Here is a 10,402-nt window from a genome sequence, read left to right as displayed (position 1 = left end):
AACTGAATGCTGAGACTTTATTTCAAGCGATTAATGAACATATAACATTTCACATAAATTTCCATATAGGCGTATTAAAATTAGAACCCGAAGAATACACTAAACTTGATGATAAGATAAGAGATATTTTAAACGAATTTTTATTTCACCTCCAACCTAGTAATAAACAAAGATTATATATAAAGAGAAATGAACTCCGAAGTGGGCTATTTAATATTGAATTTAAAGCCGATAAGATTATCAACACCTCAAAAGATTTACTTGAAAATAGTAAAAACAGTTCACCATGGGAGGGCTGCAATATTAAAAGTAGAAAAGGTTAACAAGACACATCTCTCACTAATTTAAGAATGCTTAAAAATAAATATCATGCCAATATCACCGATTCCGAGACACTGGAAAAGAAGCAAGAAATTCTATGGTGTAAAAAGAAGAAAAAAAATTACACCAAAAACCTTTTGAAGCCAAGAATAACAATATAGTTGATATTGTTGGATCATCAAGATCTATAAAAGACGATAACATCAAACCACGCGAAGAAACGAAATATTGTTTTATTCATGACAGAAATGTGTTTTTCGTTGAGAGGATAAAATGCCCACATTGTAACGAAGCCATGAAAACATCGACCCTAGTTGCAATGAGACGCAAGAGAATATTAGGGAATAATTACACGCGAAGGCACAATATAATCCTATGATGTGTTCATTTCCACCTAGAAAGAAGATACAACTTTCAAAAAACCAAAAAGATCAGAACTCACTCAGTACAAGATATTTGCGAAAAAGAAAATGCTGAAAAAAGAATAATATCAGAATAAAAACAGATATATATATAAATCAGAAAAAACATGATATTTTTCTATACGATAAAAAAGTAAATATTATTACGTTTATTGAAATAGATATAATCGGCCTTGATAACTACACTGAAGTTGTGATTAAAAAATCTAGGGAGCATGGAATCTTGGCGAATGAACTTGGTTTGATTTACAAACGTAAAACAAGAATAATACCATATGTGATGACTTGGGATGGGGTGGTCACAAAATTCCATAAAAAATATGTTAAGGTGTAGAAAATCCCAGATGAAGTAGAAGCATACATGCAAGCTCTCTTTAACACTTCTAAAGACAAATAACTCATCACATTTGAGTTAAATAGACGTTTATGAAGATATATCAGGGAAGGTGTCAAAAAATGTATTAAGGAGTTTTACAATATTCCCAATGGGTTGACTACAAATCAATAGATGGAATTGATAAAAAGTAAATTTAACACATAAATAAATATCTATATTGTGTTCAAATTATCACAACGGGTTTCTTCATGATCTTGAATATTTATAAAGAAAATTTAAATAAATATATATATTGTGTTCAAATGATCACAACTGCAATATTTATATCTAATTTTGATTATTTTAATAATGAACAAATATATAGACGGAAATTTTATTTAAATTTAGCCGCGAAATCACATATTCGGAATTAAATTATTTTATAAACAGTTAAAGTTCATAGAATTTAGTTGGTTACAGACGGGAGTTAAGGATTAGACCGTATAAGATGTAATGTATATTTCTTATATGATAAATATTCTTGGATGTTATGAAAATAAATCGTACATTTTTTGGTGACTGTAACTATATAATAGGCATGTGTGAAAATTTAAAATTTAGCGCAATGGTTTCTAACAATTGATAAGACCTTTAAGATATATAAATTTATTTCGATTTAGATGATTGAAAATGTTCGGAATAATTAAAATTTTATGTTAAATAATATAATCTCGAAGTTGAGAACCTAATAGAGGCCCAAACCTCGATATTGAATGTAAAAATTAATTAATAGTTCTCGAAAGGGGTTGAATTATCGAAGATGACTTCGGAGAGGAGAAGATAGTCGAAAGTATAAATATGCAGCGAGTATGGTAAATTAAGCAAGTTGTGCTCGAGAAAAAAAATCAAAATTATAGCCTTTAAAATAATGCCTATATTCTTTAATAATATAATATAAAAAATCGTAGGATTTTTAAATAGATTAATTACAAACGTAATTCTATAAACCATATAAAAGAGGAAAACACTTTGAACTTATAATTTTTATTATGAGTATAGATATAGGTTAAAATGTGAGAGAGGAGAAAATAGCTAAAAGTAATAATAAAATGAGCTCAAAGGAAACTAATCGATTTAAGCCTATAGAAAAAAATTTAAAGTAGTGGTAGTGAATTGGCGCTTAAAATATTTTTATAATGATAAATTACGTTTTGTTTTGATTTTTTCGTATCAAAATAACCTTTTAAATATATTAAAATTCTTACGTGAATTATATTATTTTAAAAAATCTATTCATTCACGATTATTTTTGACAGATGGATTTATTCCTAATTTATCTTTGATCATAAAAATAATATGTATTCCTTTTTTTAAGCCATCAATTTTAAGTAAAAAAAACTTCAACTGTATATTTTAAATATAAATAGGTTCATGTTTTTTTAAAATATGACTTTAAATTTTTTAATTATATCTTTTCTTTGTAAGATAAAAAATTCAAGATATGATGGTATTTATTTCAGTTGTAATGCCAATGCCGGAAATTTTTTTCAAGGTTTTCCCGATAATGTTTCACCTAGAGAGAATATTGTTGTTATGGGAGCTCAAAGTACACAACATATAAATTCGCACCAAGGATATCCGATAATACGAGGTAATCAAAATACACACAACAGCACACTATTTATAAGCCCATGGGCGTCGAATTATTATTCTTGGAGTCATCAGAATCATCATTTCTTAAATCGCACGTTTACCGCCGAAAATATGCCTAATATAGAGTATAAATCACAGAATCCTATTTTAGCACCGAAAAAAGGAAATATATCACCAATGGAAATGGAAGTGGATTTTTTTTTCCAATGTATCAGGAACTCTAACTATATGCCAGAAAAAGTAGTTAGAAGAGATGAAGTTTTTCCTCTCTTAGAAAAAATACATAAATGCATGTCTGGTTGTGAAAATATTTCAAAAACACATAAGAATTCGAATATTTACAAACAATTCTTAAAAACTTTCATATATCGAAGAACTGAAATTATCAAACATACCATGATTGGTTTTAAAAAATGTTTTAAAATGATTATTTTTATTAAAATAATTAGAAATAATACGATCTATTGGAAGAGTTTGAAAGTATGGAAAGATTCGTTAAAAGTAGAATCGAAACGGTGTAATCACAATTTTTCCGATGTGGATATTGAAATATATGATGTTCCCTGTATAAATATTAAAGAGTTTTATTATAATATATATAGAAATAAAAAGACAAAAAAAATTGTAGCCATAAATAAATTAGCAACTGTGGAAAAAAATTTTGAATGGGGCAATGGTGTAATAATTTTACAAAATACCATAATAGAATCGGATGTTAAAATAGGAGATGATACTATTATTATGGAAAACTGTATAATAATGAATAATTCTACTATTGGAGATAATTGTATCATAAACACTAAAGTAGAAATCTCTAATTTTGTTGAAATTGGAAATAATAATATAATTATGTATCGTTGCAAAATTGGAGAAAAAATTGAAAATTCTATTGATAGAATTTTTGGATGCAAAATCTATCAAGAAAAGGAAGAAGAAAAAATAATTTATGAAATCGTGAGGGATACCTTAAAACATAGAGAAAAAACTGTAATTATCGGCAACGGAAATATATTTTCAACTAATACAAGAATATCAAACTTCAACATTATTTTTGACCATAACTATTTTTATAAATCTACTGTTCTGAATACATTTGTTTATTGTCTTTATGGAAATGTGATTCAATCGAATACAGAAATCGGTTCGTTTGCAATGTTAAGCCAACAAGACGAAGAATAAATAAAGTTAAAATAAAAAGTTATATTTTATTTTAATAAGAAGTATAAAATTTAAAGTAAATTAAATTTAATTGATGAGTAATATGCAATTATTAAATAATTTTAACATTATTTTTTGCGTCAATAAAATTAATATCTTATTTTTTTGCTAGTTAGATCAGTAATTGGCAGTAAATAAAAAAGTTAAAATAAAAATTATAATTTTTGTTTTATAGTTGTTATTTCTATTGATATTTGTATTAATTTCCTATGTAGGGTTAATTTGATATTATTACATATGTTTTCGTGTCTTTTCTAGAATCAATTAAAAGAAACGGTACGGTGATTAAAAAGCAAGAAATACAAAACCCAAATAAATCCGGATCATGGGGAAATAAATTGATCCTTATTTTGTGCATATTAAGTATTGCGTTAGTACAAGTGAAATTCCCTTCTACAAAAAGCATTGAGATATTATAATTGTGTAAACAGCTAGATTTAGTTAAAGTTCTTATTTAACCTATAAAAATTTTATTCCTGTTTGTTCAAAATATTATTATTTTTTATTTATGGCTAAATTTATAGTTATAATTTTAGTTTTTGTTCTCGAGCACAGCTTGCTTGATTCCCTGTGCCCACAGCGCATTATACTTTCGGTTATCTTCTTCTCTCCAAAATATTCTTATATATCTCCCCTTTTTTCGAAACCTATTAAATAAAGGATTTTTCACAATCCAAAGGTTTGTCTGTGTGTTCAAAATAATTATATTTAATATTATTTTATTTCGAACGTCAAGTTATCGTGATTAAAACTAAGAAATAAATCAAATATACTCTTATGTGATTTTATTTAGTGCAGAATATGTGTAAACATGTTATAATACTTCTTTTTTTGCCGGTAAAAAATTCAAGACAATCGAGGTATTTTCAAAAAAATTCAAATAAACACAGTGTATATCATATAGGCCATAGCAGAATATAAACAAAAAAAAAGGGATTTTCAAAAGCATTCATAAACCCTAGAAAAATCTAGTGCAAATTTTTTAGATAGAAAAAAACATACAAAATAGAACCTTGATCATATATTTCATTAATTATTACATTTTATTTAATATTACATATAATAAAATGATCGCATAGAAGGTAATTTTTGTCATAAAATTGAAAATATGCGTGTCTCTATTAAAGTATAAAATTCATTGTAAATATTACATATACAATATTTGGTTAACTCAATTAAGATTAATTAATACAGATATTGTATTTAAGAAAAAAATCAGCTTAAACTTGACACAAAATAGGCTTTGAAAACAATTTTAGCCTCTTAGATATCTTTTTAAAACTATTTTATCATATAATATATAAATCATGTTTATCCAAATAAATCCATATTTATTTACTTGAGCCAATTATTGCAATAAAATAAAATCGCATGGGCGCCAAATGAAAAATATTTCTTAAAAAATTACAATTTTTAATGTGATGAGAACAAAATATTTACATTTTTTGCAGAATTTAATTCTACTATCATATCCAAGAGTTTATTGATGAATTCATACCCGATTGAATCACTTATAATTTGATTTTGTAATTTTGCACACAAACCTTGTTTAAAAACAATAACGAAAATTTATAATCATTTACTATTTTTTGATATAAATATATATGATTTAATCTATTTAATTACGAATAAATTGTATAAATTTTTACGTAAAAAAAATTAAAAACTGTAATTGGCAGCTTAAAAACATAGATTAAAATATAATACTTGGTTTATGCCAAAATTAGATTCGTCTGAAATAAAAACACTTTTGGTTTCAATGATCATATTTATTTTTAAATAGTAAGCAAAGACTTATAAACATCTTTATAGTTTTCAAAAGCATGGATTTTTTGTTTGACTTACTTTACGTAAGCATCAGATGAAATAATAAAAATAATTTATGATAAATAAAGAATCCAAGCATATAACCCATTTTATATATTGAAATTACGGTAAGTCAAAGAGTTTATAAATTAAGCATTACATTTTTTTGTTCAATAATAATAATTTTGGGTGAAAAAAATATGACTTAAATCTTAAATATCATATCAAGATTTATTAATGTTTAGAAGGGCAGATTTAGATATCCTGAAAGATGTTTAATTCATGCTTTGACTATTTATATTGATTTCTAGTGCATCTGTATCAATATAGTAAAAAAACACCGCTAAAATCTACACATTGAAAGTTGTTTGACCTAATTCTTTTATAAATTAATCTATAATGATTTCGAATTATTTTTTTAAAGTAAAAAATGTTTGTTTTAATTTGTAATTTGAAAAAAACACTTCAGAGAAAAGTAATCCTTTTTAAAATTTATAAATACATCGTTTAAGAAAACACAAATAATCAAATTTTTGAATCAACATAATTTTTTTGGCATTTCTATGCAGAATAAACCATTTTGATCACAGAGTCAACGGATGTGCTTTTTAAAGTATGGAATTTATAATACATAGCCCTTAAACACACTCGATTCACATCAGCATAAATTACAAATCAAGTAAAAAACAAACTTTTAAATATTCATTGTAGGTATCCATTTAAATTAAAGTTCATTTATGCATATTTTTATTTATAACTGATAAAATATATCGATTTCTAAAAATTTGCACTAATGCAATATTAAGGAGCATGAAATCTATTAGATCCAGCATAGTAATTCATAACAAGCACAATTTAGGCTATTTTTTTGTTTTTAATGGCTTTTTAAAAAATAAAAGGTATTTTTGCCATGTATAATTTTTAGATAGACTTTAAAACGTTAATACACACAATCTTATGATAAAACAACTTAAAATCCTCAATATTTCATGTGACAAATCGGCATCTAAATTAAGATAAATATTTAATCTATAAAGGTCAAATATACTTATTCAAACAATAATAACTATCAATTTAATAGCTTAAAAGCAGTTTTATTTCTTTTAAAACAATATCATTTATTATGTATTATGTCTAATCATTCTAATCTTCAAAAAAAAAGGTTTTAAAATCTATTTTATAACTAAAAAAACATCTTTAATGCAGTAAACATGACCTTTATTATTCAAAATTCATTCAAATTTTGTTTATTATTTGCTCGTTATATTTGCAGTTTATATAATTTTTTTTGTATATGCATTTTAATGAATTTTATTTTTTTTTAGAATATAATTCATTCTCTACAAAAAAAGCCAATTGTCATTTTATTTTTATTTCAAATCACTAACTGTTATTATGCGATAGTGCATCAAAAATAATTAAAGATTCTTTTGGTGATCATAAATTTTAAATTAATTAAAATATTCATCATAATCCAAGTGAAGAGTATATAGCCAAGAGTAAAGATATGATGTGCTCAAGGTGAATAAATCACGTAACGCATAAAAGTAAATCTAAAATCCCGATTTTAAAATTAACCCATAATCAAATATTTCTTTTAACTCCCCCTAAATGTATTGAATATAAATATTTATAATTTATTACTTTAGTAAGTTCGCTTTATACTTATAGAACCATTTTTTAACTGTTGCATCTCTCTTTGAGACTCCTCCAGCACTTATTTTCAGCCGTAATCACCGTGGATTGGGCCCTTTCTCTTAGAAGGCAGTCATTATGTGAAGGGAATGAAATTCTGTCTACTGTTCATCGCTGAGGTATACAAGCTACAACTACACTTACCTTTATTTTTGCGTCACAGTGTAGGATCCTTTTCTCATACTGGTGGCCCAGAGCCTCCTATTTCTCAAAACTTGTCAATACTCTATGGTTTATTTTTTACTTTATCCCTGACCGCCTCCTTTAGGTATTTGTCTTTAGAGTAAATTCGTATGACAAATTATAGGGGTGGAGGGAATGGAACCCGTGACTACTCATAAAAGCGCCAAATTGTAAATCACTGTATCATACCACCCCGTTAACATAAATTTATTATTTAATTATTTTTTAAAAGATAGTCAGACTCGTTTTTTTAAGTACAAATATAACAAGAAATAAATATTAATTTTACTTTTTGTCGTTTCACGCAATGAAAAATTCATATTAATTTCTGACCAAGTTCCTTCTATTGTGTTGGTAATTACACGGGTTCTAGAATCTAAAAAATATTTGAAGCGATAAATTTTTTGATGCCATGCGAACCCGTTTTTAAGATAACTATACTCTTTCCTAGTATAAAAATAGATAAGGCGGTCTTTATTCTTTAAATTTTCCATCTTATATTGCAACCTCTATTTCAATCAGCTTTTGAAAAACAGCTAGCAAACCATCCATTCCCAAAAACATTCAATCATACAAAATACCAATTAATTGTAAAGAAAATATCTTTTATAATATTTTACTTTTCAAATTTAGTGCCATCTATTTCTTTTATTTGAGATGCAGAACCCATTTCTTCTAATTTCTCATGATATATTGGTATTAAAATATGTGATATATTCACCCTTAGTTGCCAACCACTTATTTTGTCTAGCTCACAAACATATTATAAAAAATAATTAGTCGATTTCTACATAAATAGCTCCCGAATTCATTATGATTTTACATTATTCAGTCTAGACTTATAAAATATACTATTTAACAATACTGAATATTTAAGAACTATATGATTCATAACATTTTATTATCACACCTTTGCAATTTATTTCTATTTTTAAGCCATTTTTTTTGCTGATTTTTAATCTTTATTTGTATAAATCATCAATAATCGATTTAAGTTCTATTGTCTATTTGTTTTTGTAGAGTATTTTTTAGGGCCGAAATAATTGATAATTGGCATAGTCGAAATAAACAGGACCTACCATGCTCTTAATTAAAAGTATCACAATTTTTTTCTATTATAAGAATAACACGGACACCCATCTTATAAAATATTACTTTTTTAGCTGGTTTTATACATCTGATTTTCTATCATTTTAAATTAAAATTGATTATGCTATCGCCACTATTCTATTGATTTTTTTTTTGATTTTGCGTTTTTATATGGGCATGCTTTAATTCAGTAGTTTCCAGAAGGAATTTATTGAAGATGAAATTTTTTTTCGACATAATGGATACATAAGAACCTTAATTTATTCTAAGTCTCGGAAAATTTAACAGCAACAGAATAAGGATCAGATGTAGACTCATCGCCATATATTTATAATCATACAGTTGAAAAACCAAATACAATATTTATCAATAAATATTCACGAAAAAACACTTAATCTATAAATAAGTTGCAATCAATCAACACATAACCTTAATAAACTGTTTATAGACCCTTATATAACATATGTGTTGATCTATTCGAATTTAATGGCGGAGTATAGGTTCACAAGCTACGCAAAGATAGGAAAAGCATTCAAATTATTAGATTATCATTGACAATTCTAAATTAAATTCGGATTTTAAAAACTTAAAAAGGGGATTTTATACATAAATTTGAAATAATGAACACAATAAGTTTATTTTTATGCACTTTGTTTGAGCTTTAATTTTAAAGCTGCCATTAAAACTTATATGCGAATACGGTATTAGAAGAATATTATACGACCGGTGGAATTTTAAATGAAAAGAAAATATGGATCAAAGAATTTTTCCCCGTCGGAAATATATATTTTTCTTATTTAAAAAAAAAGATTGAAACAGAAAATATGAGACTGTCAGATAATTTTGATCGTATTTATAATTAACTAAAAATTATAAATGTTTAGACAAGATGTGAATTAAACAAAAAAAATCCAGCAAATAATAAACATAAAAAAATAACTATTAGTTATGGATGACATTTTTGAGTTAGTAGTTTCTCGGTTTAAAAAAAATAATTATCAGAAAGGTGCTTTTTATAAGTTTAGATGACTTATAAAATTTATTTTGCATCTTCTATACGAATGGTAGGTACACAAATCGCTAAATACCGTTATGTTTATATATTATTAGAAGAACTTAAAAATAAATAATCATAAGATTACTAGCACATGTGGAATAATTTCAGAACGTTGATAAAAAAATGGTAAGCATCCGCAAGATTTTTAAGATTGATGAAACAGGCCTTAGTCATCTATTGTATTATATAGAGGTAGCGATCCATCAAAATAAACATACGCTTTAGGTATCGTTGAGTATGCTATCTCATAACTGGAGGCACTGCATTAGTCACCTATAATAAGAAAGAAACGACACTAATTCCAATAATATTAGACAAGTTAATACCAAAAAGTTTTGATTTTTGGAGAGCACAACCCACGCTGTAAACTTAACGAACTAGGATTTATTAATCATACAGTATGCCACACGAGAGTGTTTGTAAATTTTGAGACGGGAGTAAACACCCAGGCTGTTGAATCGTTCAATAATGAAGTCAAATAAGAAACAAGAGAGGGTGTATTCAAATCGAAAAGACCTTAATTTTTATAAATATTTTATTTGAAAGTTAATCATAAGGTACTAAGATTTACAAAAATATGAAAAATGTTAAGAATTTAAGATTATTGATTTCTAATTTTTTACAATTTACCTTAATACGTTT

This window comes from Rhyacophila brunnea, unplaced genomic scaffold (assembly GCF_057557595.1).
Source record: "Rhyacophila brunnea isolate RB1 unplaced genomic scaffold, BYU_Rbru_1.0 scaffold_41, whole genome shotgun sequence".
Taxonomy (NCBI): domain Eukaryota; kingdom Metazoa; phylum Arthropoda; class Insecta; order Trichoptera; family Rhyacophilidae; genus Rhyacophila; species Rhyacophila brunnea.
Note: the sequence above shows the minus strand (reverse complement) of the source record.